Source organism: Diabrotica virgifera, chromosome 7 (assembly GCF_917563875.1).
Source record: "Diabrotica virgifera virgifera chromosome 7, PGI_DIABVI_V3a".
NCBI classification, from domain to species: Eukaryota; Metazoa; Arthropoda; class Insecta; order Coleoptera; family Chrysomelidae; genus Diabrotica; species Diabrotica virgifera.
In genome coordinates this window covers 251019006-251032567 of record NC_065449.1, presented here as the reverse complement: position 1 = coordinate 251032567, position 13562 = coordinate 251019006, and the positions used below count along the sequence as shown (strand labels likewise).

General features: G+C 33.2%; 1 protein-coding gene across 1 annotated transcript in view; it reads right to left on the bottom strand.

Moving 5' to 3' along the window:
* LOC126888405 (neurobeachin) overlaps positions 1-13562 on the bottom strand; it is a 2163879-nt gene that overhangs the window by 1436764 nt on the left and 713553 nt on the right. The window lies entirely within an intron of this gene.

Below are 13562 nucleotides of genomic sequence, written 5' to 3'. Positions count from 1 at the left end.
ACAGAGCCTAATTTGAAAAATATATTAATATGTGGAAATTACTCTGTAATTAAATACAATATTAAAAAAACGAGCCTGTACCGCCATTAAGAAGAACAAGAAATACACTTTCTTCAAATAAACCTTTTTATCCGATGCCTAGATTTTGTGTCATTTTGGAACTACTAATGAAATAAAAAAAATTTAGTAGTTCCAAAATGACACAAAATCTAGGCATCGGATAAAAAAGTTTATTTGAAGAAAGTGTATTTTTTTGTTCTTCTTAATGGCGGTACAGGCTCGTTTTTATAATATTGTATTTAATTACAGAGTAATTTCCGCATATTAATATATTTTTAAAATTGGGCTCTGTACCGCCATTCTTTATTATATTGCCAATACGTGTGCCAAATATCTCGAAAAAATATTCAAAATTACAGCCGCCATCTTGGAACGCGTTTTCGCTACCTGTTGATTGCTACTGTTTCCTCTTAAAAGTGAAAATCTTGAATTATCCATGTGTATCTGTCAGTCTGTAAACATAACACCTTCGTTATTGAAATAGAATGACAAATGAGGTATCGAATAAGAGCTTGTAAAGGTACGATTCAGACAACCACTGCAGACGGCAGACGGCAACTGCAGATGTCACTACTTTGCACTATTAATTTGTATGAGACTGATGCCGACATCTGACAACTGCTGTCTGGCATAACGTCAGTTGCTAATAATTATACAAATTAATAGTGCAAAGTAATGACGTCTATCATGGTGACAACTGTAACTGCCGTCTGCAATTGCCGTCTGCCGTCGACAGTCGTTGTCGGAATCGTAACTTAATCCAAAGATGATGTCAAAGGTGAAAAAATTTACGTCAGACTTACGGTTACAGAGTTGCAACCAAAAGTACTATTTTAAAGTCGCCCAAACTGTACAAGCGATATATTATTCGACGCGCCTTAACAACACGAGAACAAATAATATACTTCCCGTTTTTATATAACTTCCGGTTAAAAAGTTGTAACTGGAAGTGCTACATTATAGTTGCAGAAATAGTACATGTGATATATCAACCGACACGTATTAAAAAGTTGAGCTCGAATAATTGATGTCATGTCCGGTTCTCTGGTTTTGATGTCATGTCCGATTAAAAACTTATTTTTGTTTGGCAAGAATGACTCCAAATTAGTGAAATCGTATATCAATCGACGCAAAGTCGTCTTCGGCTCGGAAATTCGTTAGAAAATTTAAACCGAATATAACAAAATTCAGTTTGGCAACATTGTGTGAATACCAAGTTCTCTGATATCGATAAGAACAGTAATTTAGTCCAGACGAATTCATATTTTTTTTACCAATAAATATAAGATATTTTAAACAAATAACGTTTCAAAAATGATGTGCAGAATAATTTTGAATTCGGTTCCGCTAATGAAATTGTTTTTTGTTCTTAAAAGTAGAAAAAAAGTTTAATTAATCTTGCCTAATATTTTATCCTCTAATAATTTTAAGTGTACTAATATGTAAATTAACTACTAATGACTAATTTTGATGATTAATGGGATGTTAAAATATCGGCAAGCTCTTATCTTCAAAGCGGCCGTATCGAATTTCTTAAACATTTACACCAAACATTGATAGGGCCCCTTTTTGCGCATTCTGACAAATTTCCCTTTTTACTATACACGAAGAGTTCAAATATCGACTTCCGGTTCTACTCCTGGTCACTTTGGTTGAAAACCTAGGACTTACGAAGTCCAATTGCTGATTGTGTTCTAAAAACGTTTCCAAAAGAAAGCAAAATACCTGGACTATGATCAAAGGCGTGACAAACGCGCATTTTCGCGTTTATTATTAAACGCCCGTATAAAACAAGGCGAGAAAATATTACTGAAATTTAGGCAATGTATTAATTTTCATTTTAAAATCTGATTTATGAAACGCTTTAACGCTTACAATTTAATGTAGGGCGATGATTATCCTCTACAGATATTCCTTTTTGATGAATAATGGGAAATATGTTTAATTCTTATCGTTTGTTGAACATGGATGGATAAAATTGAAATATTTTCGTTTTTCTTATTAGTCCTGTCGCCAGTGGGGGTACAACGGCATCCTTAATTCAGATGGACTTACTCAAAATTTTTTTATGTATTTTGACCCGTAGAACACGAATTTTTTGGGTAACAGTCGATCCGGATGTCGATAAGATAGACAAAGAACTTGAGGAATCACAACAGCGATTTTTCGCAAAACAAAACATTGTTTTGTATTTTTTGGGCCATTCTAAGCAAAAAATGTTTTTACAAGTTTTTTCGTAGGATGCATAGTTTTCGACATAAACGCGGTTGAACTTTCAAAAAATCGAAAAATTGCAATTTTTGGACCCGAATAACTTTTGAATGAAAAATAAAATAGCAATTCTGCTTACTGCATTTGAAAGTTCAAGTCAAATTCTATCGGTTTTGATTACATTCATTGCTAAAAATTAATTTTTTTATTGTTAAACAAAGCTATAAACACATAGTGATTCAATGATGTTTTCAATGCATTTCCCATTTGAAATCGAACGAGTAGGCGCGCATACATACAATTTCTACGTAGATTACGTACACTAAAACGCATGCATTGGGCACGGGAAACAATATGTGTTTATGGCTTTGTTTAACAAATAAAAACTTAATTTTAGCAATGCAAATAATCAAAACCGATAGAATTTGACTTCAACTTTCAAATGCAGTAAGCAGAATTGCTATTTTATTTTTTAATCAAAAGTTATTCGGGTTCAAAAATTGCACTTTTTCGATTTTTTGAAAGTTCAACCGCGTTTATCTCTAAAACTATGCATTCTACGAAAAAACTTGTAAGACCATTTTTGCTGAGAATCACCCAAAAAATACAAAAAAATGTTTTGTTTTGCGAAAAATCGGTGTTATGCAATTCCTCAAGTTCTTTGTTTATAACAAACTTATCGACATCCGGATCAACTGTTATCCAAAAAATTCGTGTTCTACAGGTCAAAATACATAAAAAAAACTTGGGTAAGTCCATCTGAATTAAGGAGGCCGTTGTACCCCCCCCCCTGGCGACAGGACTATATCTTTTGACGCTTTCTGTTGAAGAAAAAAGTATTCCTCTTCTATTAAAGCTCTCTAGAGCTTCACAACTTAATATTTTACACAACTTAAAAGTACGTAAAATCTACTAAAACATACTCTTTAGCTGACATTCATAGCGACCAGAATCAATTTATAATAGATACATTTAAGACGAAGAACATTTATGAAAGTTAAAAAGGAAAAAGTGATACAGATAATTCACCACTGAAAAACCCTGAATGGAAAAAAGAAATAAGTATCAAGGTGGAGAAAGAAATAAAAACAACAGAGAACTTGGTGCAAACAGACGTTGAAGTAAAATAGACTGCTCTAAAAATGAAAATAACAATGATACAAAGAGAAAACTCACGAAACACAACAAAAAACAAGATTAAAAAGAATGACTACGTATAATCAAAGAGAGGTAAATGCAATACAGGTGTCACCCCCCCCCCCCAGCCATCAAGCTACTTGCAAGTAGAAGGGGGACACAGGGGTGTGTCCGGCTAGCTGAACCCTGTCAGGCAGCGGAGTGGGTCGGAGTTCTTTATAGACCTAAATCTGATGTAATAATGGGCGCCAGTCCGTTCCAACGGACTACCCCTCGGCTATGAATGTTTTATTTTAGGAACAGACAAGAAATAAAACGAGCCTTAAAGTAAACCAAACATGTATTGACTCTTCTAATACGTAAAACAAATGAATGAATGAAAGGAATAACGGAATCGGTAAGTCCTAACAAACAAAATAATAAATAAATACCAATCGAACAAATGCACCTCTTTTTCAAAAAAAAAAAAAAATAAAAAAAGAAATTTTACTAAAATTTATTAATAACATGTACCTAATTTCCTCATTTTCAAAATATAAATTAAACAACCTGTAAAACATAACATATTTTCAGCATAATTAAAATATAAATTAAACAACCTGTAAAACATAAGTCAGTTTTGTAATAATAAATATTATATAACATTATTCTCAGCAGTAACAATAAAATTAAAGAAGAGGTGTAGATGCACGCAATACCAAGCTTTGCGTATCTGATCAGATATGGGACCGTCAAGATAAATATTTGATGTCATATATGTAGGGTTAAATATACTATCAATTACACAAATTACAATTAATTAATTTAAAATAGTTGTCAATACCAGGCCTAATATTAAATAATAATAGTAGATATTGTATGAAACCAGGCAAGTAAATAAAAAAGTTTTACAAGAACTTACCGTCCGACCATACAACTAAACTTATCTGAATTTAATAACATAGCATTTCTTCCTCCGCCGTCGATATGGCCTTTACAGAAAGCCGGTAGGATTTCCACATATCCACGTAGGATATGTTCAGTAGGAAATATCAACGTACACGAAATCAAAAGTCCATTTATAAAGAGGAAAAGTCCCTATACCATAAAAGACAATTCTGCTTACAAGTCCCTCTACCAGGAAAAATAGGTAGAAATGGTCTGCATACCAGGAAATATAAATAATTCTTTATACCAGGAAATAAAAATGATTATTCATACCCAACACAAAAATAATTCTTCAAACCCGGATCAAAAAAACCCTAAAACAACACGGAGAAATCAGGATCATGTTTTTTATTTCATAAAATATAAGCTTCCCCCAATTAAACTTTTTTACAAAATTGTAATATGTAACTAAGAATTCATTGAAACTAGAAAGTTTAGACCCAAAACCATTATTTAATTATTTATTATTTAAATAACGTACAAGAAGAAAGCTAAACCAAAAAATGACATAAAAAATAGAATGATGACAACCAAAAAAAATTAATACAAAAAATGTACATAACTTACCCAGCAAATTACACCAATGATTGAACTGGGGTTTTTAAACAATTCACAATAACTTCGAAAACTTCCAAATTCCCATATAGTCCAGGAGTCCAATATAGTCAACGGGACATCAGACCGGCAGGAGACGACAAATAAATTTATCCCTTGAGGATAGGCTGACCTAGGAACACTCAACACAATAGGTAGCCCTTATAAAGGGGTGTGCAATAATATCCCTCAGTACGAGGTAGGATTCATCCAGAATATTTGCTATCACGCCCTTTTCAAACTTTGCCTTCCACCATGGCTCACTAACACATTCCAAAATGTCCCCTCGGACCTCCTCTACGGAAGGAAATTCTTCGGCTTCCACAACAGAGTGGCCAATGCTTAGATCAATTAGGCCCTAATGTATAAGCGGCTCATTTAAAAATCTAATAAATAAATATATGAAACAATATGTGTTGCCTACAGGTAGGGCCCAAATACACATAAATAATTAGTTACTAATTACTATTTAATACCACCAGAAATGTATTTGGCAATACTGATACAATTATACCTTTACGACCAATAACACAAAAGATGATAGGCCAGTACATTAAAGTAGATTAAACATTTACTTTATATTTATGACAAATTATATTTGTGCTTTTGCACAAAATTTAAACGTAACACAGGGGTTATGTGTTGAGAGGTGAAAGATATGAATTACTCCGAAACATACTGGAAGGTTAAGTGCAGAGCAAAACATCAGTAGAAAGACGCCAACTAGGAATATCAGGAAAGCTACAATTGCCATTTGATTCACCAAACTTCGAAAGGGAACTTCGAGGAATAAGAAGAATTAGACGAACAGTAAAATACCGTGGACTGCTAACCAGACAAATGAAGCAGTTCTCAACAGAGCAGAAGTTACTCGTCATAGGTCAAGAAGAAGAAATTAATTTATGTGGTTCTATTATTTCCTTTGACGGAGCTCTCTAAAAGAAAATTTAGTATTTTTTATAAAAGAATGTCCTGACAGCTAACAAAAATTTGGGAATGGTTCTTCTATCATTTTGCTCCGTGTTGAAGACAATTTCATGATGAAGACACTTAATATTGAACCTTTTTAGTACCTGTTTCAAGAGACTTTTTAGTCTCAAAATGTAAAAAGGTCTTACGTCTACTTTTATTAAATATTACACCAATGGCTGTAATAAATCGAGAGTTTTTTTTGATAAAACTGTTTATAGACCAGTAAGGATCTGTTTTTAGGTGGATGTGAGAGGTGGCATTCAGATTTTTGCGGATTAAGTTAGGTGATAACTTCGTTAATAATAATTGATGTATGCTCCTTCTCAAATATGCCCGGAACATTAATAAAAAAAATAAAATATTTAAAAATTTCAAAAAATTTCGTTTCTTTTTCTACTTTTCTTGCTTATAACTTAAAAACTATTTATTTTACAACAAAGTCCTATAGGAATAAAACAAAAAATTAAATTTTCCATCAGATGCGATTGGTTAAAAATGTCTTAATTTATCACCCTTGCTTCAAAATAGCAATAAATATAAAATGAGGGGGCAAAACAAGCCTGTCCTTATTCAATGATTTTCCATCACTTAGGTTACACTTGGAACCTTTCTAATTAGCTTAGAAAATTTTTGTAATGTGCTAAAACCGTACACCAAATTTCATTAAAATTGACTTACTAGATTTTGCATAATAATTTTGCAATCTAAACTTTATTTAAAAAATTAAAATTTTTAAAAACTTGCACAACAAAAACTAGAACATACAAAGATTTGTCAATTTTTTTACATATAAAGAAGTACTCCACCTATCTAATGCACTTTACAGAATTGAAATCGGATTATTTAAGCAGCCTCAGCAATGTTTTAAAGCTATAAACAATTTTTTGGCTTATAAACAAATTAGTGCTGTGGCCAGGAGGGGGTGCTACGGGCTCCTTTATTTAGATGGACTTACCCAAGTTTTTTTACCCGTAGAACACGAATTTTTTGGGTAACAGTTGATCCGGATGTCGATAAGATTGTTATAAACCAAGAAATTGAGGAATTACATAGCAGCGATTTCTCGCAAAACAAAACATTTTTTTGTATTTCTTGGGCAATTCTAAGCAAAAAATGTTCTTACAAGTTTTTTCGTAGGATGCATAGTTTTCGAGATAAACGCGGTGGAACTTTCAAAAAATCGAGAAATTGCAATTTTTGAACGCGAGTAACTTTTGATTAAAAAATAAAATAGCAATTCTGCTGACAGCATTTGAAAGTTCAAGTCAAATTATACCGGTTTTAATTATTTGCATTGCTAAAAATTATTTTTTTTTATTGGGGCCCCTTAAATACTCCAATTTTAATTCTGTAAAGTGTATTAGATAGGTAGAGCACCTCTTTATATGTAAAAAAATTAGCCAACTTCTAAATGGTCTACTTTTTGTTCAGAAAGATTTTAAAAAATTTGAACTTTTTTAAAAACATTTAGATTGCCAATTTATTATGCAAAATTTATTAGGTCGATTTTAATGAAATTTGGTACACGATTTAAGTATGTTACAAAGTATTTCCTAAGTGAATTACTAAGGTTCTAAGTGCCACCAAAGTGGTTAAAAAATATTGAATAACAACAGACTTATTTTGCCCCCTTATTTTGTATTTATTGCTATATTGCAGAAAAGGTAATACCTTAAGACACTTTTTAACAGTCGTATATCATACAAAATTTAATTATCTTTATTTTATTTCTCTACGACTTTGTTCCAAAACGAATCGTTTTAAAGTTATAAGCAAAGAAAGCAGAAAAAATCGATGTTTTTCGAAATTTTTAAATATTTTAATTTTTTTTATTAATGTTCCGGGCATATTTGAGAAGGAGCATAAGTCAATTATTATTCCTGAAGGTGTCACCTAACTTTATCTGCAAAAATCCGAATGCCACCTCTCACATCCAAAAATAGACGTTTTTTCGCAGATCCTTACTGGTCTATTAAAGCCTTACAAAAAAAGAAGAATTTTGACATGTAAAAATTTGCCAAAATGTTGTTAAAAACTTACGTATTTTGTGGTAAGAAATTCCACTTACCTAAAACAAAAACATGAGTTTAGATAATAGCTAAAGAATAAATTTAATAAATTAATTAATAAACAATAAACAAATTTAATAATTTTAATAAATAAATTAATATATTATTAAATTTAATAAACGGCAATAAGATATAGGTGGTTCCAAATTAAAGTTCAGAAATAGTTAACAAAAATTTAAATTAATGAGTTTAACCAATAAATAAATTTAATAAATAAATTAATATATTATTAAATTTAATAAATCTAATAAATTAATGGCAATAAGATATTATATTAGCTGGTTGCATATTCAGTGGCGGACAGTTCAAACCTCTGTACTATTTTGTTTCAATTTAACAATCAAAGATAGAATAAAAATTTTAATTTTTTTAATATAACGCGGGCACATAAATTTGATACACCCTGTATATTGATTTGTAAATATTTATTAGAAGTTAGCTTTCAACGCAAAGTGGTTTCTCCCTAATGAATTTTTCCATGAAGAATATTAAAAACATTTTTGTAAATAAAAGTGAAGTGAAAGTTATTTAGGATTACTATTTTAAACCGATTGTTTATTACGGGAAAGATAGAAGCCATAGGTAATTAGTTCTTAGAAAATTAAGGTAAAGAAAGTTTGGAATTTTAAACTTTTTGTTTAACCCCGAGTAAATTTTGTAGAATTTCCCGAAAGTAATTTATTATGATGGTAGGAATATTTTGAAAGTATGAGTGGGTGTTTCGAATGAAAAAAAGAATGGGGAAGAAGAAATGTATCTGATTGGTTTGGCAATTTGGAATGGGAAGGAGAGAAGGTTGAATTTTCAGATAGTTTTGGAAAGAGGGATTATTGTGTTACCGGCAGCCGAGAGGAGCAGTCAAAAGTTTTCGTGAGTAGTTCAGAAGCAAGTACTAGTGGTTGTGTTTTGATAAGTGAGAGTAGCTGAAAAGTGGAACGAGAGACAAATCAAATCGAGAAGAAATACCTCTTTGATTCTGTAAAGTCCAAGAGAGTAAGTTACAAGAATTATCGTTATTAAAATTATTTGTGACACCAAGTAAAAAAGATACTTGGGTCTCAGGAGATTATTGTTGAGAGAAAGAGAGGAGAGAGATTTGGAGTTTATTGTATGAGTCCTGGCAAAAAGAGGCCTGGCTTGTGTTTTGGAGAAATAGTTGCTGGTATCCTGCTGGATTGTTTGCTGAGAACGGAGAGGGCTTTGATTGGTAGCCTAACATAATCAACAAGGAGGAGCTGTTTGGGTCAAGAGGAGACATCATTGTGTGTGAATCAAAAAGGTCAGTCAATAACCTATGTGATAGATTTTTTATATAATCAGAAGTTAATTTTTTTACGTAAAAGCATATGAATTTAAGATTCCAACATTTCAAAAATTTAATAGGAAGTATAAGTAATTTTAAGAATACCAAATTTGTTTGTTTAGCTGGGTTTATTAATGGTATCAAGAACAAAGCGATAAATATTTGTTTGAATTAGATTAATTTATATGGTAAAAGTTTCTTTTGGACAGTTATGCCCACAGAATTTAATTGATACATTTACAGAACATTGCTTTTGATAATAAAGGTAATTGTATGTTTTTATTTATGATTTTTCTATTTATTTCCTTTTCCTATTTTATCCCGATAAGGATCAACTAAGAGATACTGAAACCACGAGAGAAGATAAGTATAACATAAGATAATTTAGACATTTTTTTATATTATAAAAAGGCACCCTGAGATTCTTTCTTAATTTTTATGTATGATTTGCGTTAATTAAATAATTGATCAAGTAAATAATAATTAATATAAAAGTAATAGAATGCAGATCATAACAGTACATACAGGACACACTACACCGAAGAGCTGGTCAGGTAGTCAGGTGATAGGGGTAAAGGATTATTGAAAAAACATTTCAAAAAGAAATAGGTTAATTCCAATACTCGGAAGTGAGCAATCGTACCAAATGCCCTTTTAATTTTTACGCTAGGTGCTAAGCCAGGAGATTATCATGATGACATGAATGCGTAAACAAATAACGGTCAAAAAAACTGTTACGCCTAGTTGCAACAACAGATCTTAAGCTTAAGACGCGCTTTAAGCTCAGCTAACGAAACATAAGCGTTGCACCATTGAGTCTTAGGGGGCGTCCATAGTGCATGCTGGTTTCCGAGTCAGAAAGCCGACGCTGAGTCGGTGCAGTAAAATCCGTCATATTTAAATTGGCCTGTCCAAAGTGCACCAGCGCGCTGACAACTAAATACTGTAGCATTACAAATTTCCGCTACAATGTTTTGTTAATAGCATTCATTAATTTTATATCCTATCTTAAGAAAAATTTATATTTTTCGAATTTATTTTATCAAGTAGTTTACCATAAATATTCTGAACCGACCCTGCTTCTGAGTATTACGGATTATTGCATAACATTTGGAAACATTAGGAAATTTCCTGTTTATTTGGGTAAACATTTGTTATTCTAGAATGATTCCTTAAAAATTCCTTGAAAAATTCTACGCATATTTCCCTTCTTTTGAGCCCGAAGAATCCCTTGTTACTATTGGCCTAGAATTTGAAGATACTTTGAGTTGTCTCGGACGATTGGTCAACGGAGAAATGCTTCGGCTTGACGCGCGAGAGAGGTGATGAAGAATAATTCAGTTCCATGGTACCGTTTGAGCTGGTAGCAGGTCAGCCAGCGGTGGAATTCCGGAAGCCGCACCTACCGGCTTAAATTGGCTTTGTCGCTAAGTTTAACGAAGATAATGTTTGATCCATTGTTCTGAGACCATTAAAGAACACTGGTGAAAGGTTTCACTCCATAATGTTGGGTTTATAAGGTGAAAATCACAGTGCAGATTGTGCGACATAGTTGAAGCCGGTAGGGAAGTGTTTCTGGTTTCTGTTATCTTTTAAAGCCCTAGTTGTTAGCCATGAAGTTCGGTGTTCCCTATTGATATTCCCTATTGATATCCAGTATTGAAGTCCCGATGAGATGTTTGTTTTATGTTCCATTTCCAAGTTCCCAGAAATGAAGTCTACCCCTATTTTGAATGCTTTTCCCTCCGTCAGAGATGGAAAATTTTTGGTTAAGTGCGAAGTGTGACATTTAAAAAGGTATGAGATATATTGGTTTTTGATTAAATTCCAAGTGGGTATAAAGCCGCATTTACACGATGACAATTGGCGAGACAATTGTCATCACGTGGTTGCGGATTGTCGGAGGCCAGTCCAGTTGAACGAGAAGATGTTTATACGGGGCTAACTATTGCCATGGCAGTAGACAGCTAAAACATGGCCGACTGCTCGTCATCTGTTGTGTCAAACAACAAAAACAAGGCAGCACTAATGGCCTACACCGTTGACACGACGCTAATTGTCGCGACAATTGAGATTTAGAGTAGTGGGGGGCTCACTGGGCGCAGCTCATTGTCCTCAGTCTACTCACGGAGACAACCGAATTTTGGGCCAATTGTGAGGGCAGTTGGCAAGGCAATTGTCCTGAAGTGTTTAGACGAAGACAATATTTTCATGCCAGTCAGTTGTCTTCTGACAATTGTCATCGTGTAAAGGCGGCTTTAAAGTTTGTAAAGATTTTAAATATTTTAATAGTTTGTTTTCAACATGGAAAGTTTTTTGTAAGTCGGACAAATGCCAGACGAATGGAGAATCAGTATACTGGTACCTGTTTACAAAAACAAGGGAGATATACAACAATGTACAAACTACAGGGCTATAAAACTGCTTAGCCACACCATGAAAATATGGGAAAGAGTAATTGATAGACGGATACGTGAAGAGACCGAAATATCCGAGAATCAATTTGGCTTTATGCAGGGTAGATCAACAACAGATGCAATTTTCATTATAAGGCAGTTCATGGAAAAATACAGGAGTAAAGAAACAAACGCTCATATGGTATTCATTGATCTTGAGAAAGCATATGATAGAGTTCCTCGAGAGATTCTGTGGTGGGCACTCAATAAGAAAGGAGTCCCTGGTGAATATGTAAAGATTGTGACGGATATGTATGAGGGAGTAACGACTAGTGTTAGGACAGGTGTGGGAGAGACTGATAAATTTCATGTGAAAGTAGGATTGCACCAAGTCTCTGTGCTTAGTCCGTATTTATTCTCATTAGTTTTGGACCAGATAACAGCGAAACTAGAGGGTAACATTCCATGGTACTTAATGTATGCTGATGATGTCGTGTTAGTAGGAAATAGTGAAAGAGACTTAGAACAAAAACTAGAACAGTGAAGAAAAAAAGCTCTGGAGGAAATAGGTTTAAGACTTAGTAGGACAAAAACAGAGTATTTGGAATGTTCATTTAAAGATGGAGCTACTACAAATAAAATGGTATCTTTGGATGGTGAAATGATTGTGAAAAGCAATAGTTTTAAGTACCTAGGATCGGTATTACAGAGTAATGGAGAAATAGATGGAGATGCATGTGGTAGAATTAGGGCTGGATGGATGAATTGGAAAGAAGCGAGTGGTGTGTTGTGTGACAGAAAAATTCCAATGAAGCTGAAGGGAAAATTCTATAAAACAGCCATAAGACCGGCTATGATGTACGGAACTGAATGTTAGGCAGTGAAAAAGAAAGAGGAACAACGAATGCATGTGGCGGAAATGAGAATGCTTAGATGGATGAGTGGAGTGACAAAGAAGGATAAAATTAGAAATGAGTATATTAGGGGAAGTCTAGGTGTGGCACCAATTGATGCCAAAATGAGAGAGCATAGGTTAAGATGGTTTGGTCATGTTCAACGTCGAGGCGTTAATCACCCAATACGAAGAATAGCTGAAGTGCAGATTCCTGGAAGGAGTAGGAGAGGAAGACCAAAGAAGACCTGGGGGGAGGCGATAAGGCAGGACATGTTGGTAAAGGGGATTAACATTGATATGTCCCAAGATAGAATTGTGTGGAGAAATGCAATTAGGGAAGCCGACCCCGCATAGGGATAAGGCAAAGAGAATGATGATGATGATGGAAAGTTTTTTGTAAATTAGATAAAATGGCAGTGACAATTGACAGCATAAGTCAAATCTTGTTTTGGATACACTGCCCTATAAAATAGAAATTTTATGTTTGTATGTAAAAATCATGTGAAATAATAAATCTTGTGTATTTTTGGAAGTCAGAAAAGATTGTAAATTCTTTATTGTCCGTGGTAAAGTCTTGTAAGAGATTTATAGTTGTTTTTATTATTCATTTCCTAAGAAAATATTTTTTTAAATAAAAATAAAGTCTTAAGATTTGAATAAACATTGTGGAATGTACCTGTTTTGCTTTTATTATTTCTGTAACCTTTTTTGGAAAATTATTAACCAGTTATTAATACAAGCGAAATAAGTTTTAGAGTAACAGAAAAAGAAATGGCATAGAAGCAATCATAAATAGTAGCCCAGTTTGACCCAAACGAGGAATCTAAGATGAATGTCCCCCCAATTGGTACCCGTAAGTACAGAATATGTCCAGTAAGTACCCAGTAATGAACCAGAGGATTTATTTCAAACGGCGTCCATTTTTAAATAGTTGAAAAGTCCTCTAGTCTATGTAAGTATTTGGTAGTTAGTATTCTTTAAAGAATGGACATATGGTG